Source organism: Emydura macquarii, unplaced genomic scaffold (genome assembly GCF_026122565.2).
Source record: "Emydura macquarii macquarii isolate MOO-44397 ecotype Brisbane River unplaced genomic scaffold, CSIRO-AGI_Emac_v2 contig_2422, whole genome shotgun sequence".
Taxonomy (NCBI): Eukaryota; Metazoa; Chordata; order Testudines; family Chelidae; genus Emydura; species Emydura macquarii.
This window is the reverse complement of record NW_027132559.1, coordinates 17853678-17855629: the sequence shown is the minus strand read 5'-3', so window position 1 is coordinate 17855629 and position 1952 is coordinate 17853678. Positions and strand designations below refer to the sequence as shown.

Below are 1952 nucleotides of genomic sequence, written 5' to 3'. Positions count from 1 at the left end.
TTTCTAAATGAAGACAACTCATTGTCTTAACACAGCACATCACAAAATATGCTAATTGCACACAGTGGTAATCATTTGAGTGGAACATTTTAGATTTTGCTAATTAATACCAAGTCATTTCTTCAACTCTAGTTAAAACAGCTTTCGGTTAAATAACTATAAATAGTTAACCAAAATTCCAAGTTTTCTGCACAAAAGTGTCCTAACTTTTATACAATATCTAGAGAGATTAGGGATTTAGGAATAGTGCATACCATGTTAACATGACCACAGAATGAAGCACTTAGCACCACATGTAGTTTCACATGTATTGTGGCAGTCAAATTAGTCTCATAATATATTTAAATAGCTTTCTGATACCCAGATGTTGTGCTATTTTTAATCTAAAACCTTCAGACTAGGAGGCCACTAGATTATAAAAGCAAAAAGTCTTTATTTCAAACCTAAAGCATGACATTGGGTGCTCTGCAGAGTTACTGAAGTGAATGCTGGTCTGCTTTCCCCCTCCATTCTCTCCTCCCATCCTACCCGCTTTTGGAAGGAGGTTGTCATGACGTGTCCACCTGAGCCTTTCAGGACTGCTGCATTAACCCCTTTGCTGCTACAGCCCCTAGAGACAAAGTTCTGTAGTGCACTGACTTCTATCATATCAGAGTCTGAGTGTCACAGAACTTTGCTTCAAGAGACTAAATCCTCCTGAGTTACAGGTACCAAGAGTTTCTTCAGGTGCAAGGCCCCCTTTCTGGAAATGAAGAATGCAAACAGTTAGAGGGGAAGCCCCTTGGGTTAATCAATTCAGCAGAGACTGACCCCCCCAAAGTAAGGAAGGGAAAAGCCCCACAGTTAAGAGGCTGTTCTAGTCTGTGCCAGTTGTAGTGGCCTCTCCAAGCAGCTGGCTTGAATAACAGATTGAAATAATTCAGGAACAGCTGGTTCAGAGTCACCAGTGAGTTACACTAGTTGAGCTGCTGGCACCTTCCAGCTCGCTAGGGAGAGCCACTGCTCTGGTGTCCCATGAAAGGTGACCACCCAGCACACAGAGATACAGGACACACATGGAGACTTGGGACACGTTGGCACCTTCAACACAAGGAATTGGGGGAAGGGGGGATGGAGAAGCAGGGGCCCAGCCAGGACAGTGCTGACAGCACGAGGTATCCTCCCCATAAAACCAGCAAGAATTCCTGGGCAAGCCCCCAGCCATGCACAGAGTCAGACACCCCCCAGCCGTGCAAGGGGACCAGAGACCCCATACCGCAGACATGCACTCCCTACCCCCCCCCCCCCCCTTGCACGGAGGGCCGGAGACGCCACAGCCCCCGAGCCATGCACCCTCCCCCCACCTCCCCTTGCACGGGGGGCCAGAGACCCCACAACCCCCCGAGCCGTGTCCCCCTCCCCCCGCGCGCGACCTGCGGCGGAGGACCCCTTACCCCGCCCGCACCTGGAGCGGCCGCAGCTCCCAGCGCAACAGGTCCGCACAGCGCCTCGCGCTCCGGCCGCAGCAGCCCCCGGGGCAGCCACGGCGGCCCCCCAAGGCGGGTGGGTGTGGGATGCGGCCCGTGTCCGCACTGCGTGGCCGGCCGGCCGCGTCCCCCCGCCGGCGCTGCCCGGCCCGGCGGCCCCCAGCCCCGCTCCGCTCCGCTCCATCTTGACTTTTGCCGACGTGGAAATTTTGGGTTCGGAGACGAGCTGCGCTCTTATTGGCTGGCGGCGGCCGGGGTCGGAGGTCACGGCTGCTGTAGCAGCTCCGCGCCAAGCCGCCTCGAAGGCGGAGGTGGGGGAGGGGCCTCAGCGGAGCCCCGCCCACCCCGGGGCAGAGGCGGTTGGCTGGGTGTGAGCGGGAGGGGGGCTGGCAACAGGGAGCTCGTGCTGGCTGCGGGGCGGGGCGGGACGGGCTGATGGCTGGGGTTGCCTTGCTGGGGTGCTTCACGGGGCTCTCCCTTAGTGCA

The 1952-nt window shown here is 55.8% G+C and overlaps 1 long non-coding RNA gene across 1 annotated transcript; it reads right to left on the bottom strand.

Moving 5' to 3' along the window:
* Positions 1-672: 672 nt before the first annotated feature.
* Positions 673-1655, bottom strand: LOC137162085 (uncharacterized). The gene is made up of 2 exons (XR_010922269.1): positions 1445-1655; positions 673-742 (listed from the first exon to the last, which is right to left on the bottom strand). It is a non-coding gene; the product is annotated as an uncharacterized lncRNA (long non-coding RNA).
* Positions 1656-1952: the final 297 nt, after the last annotated feature.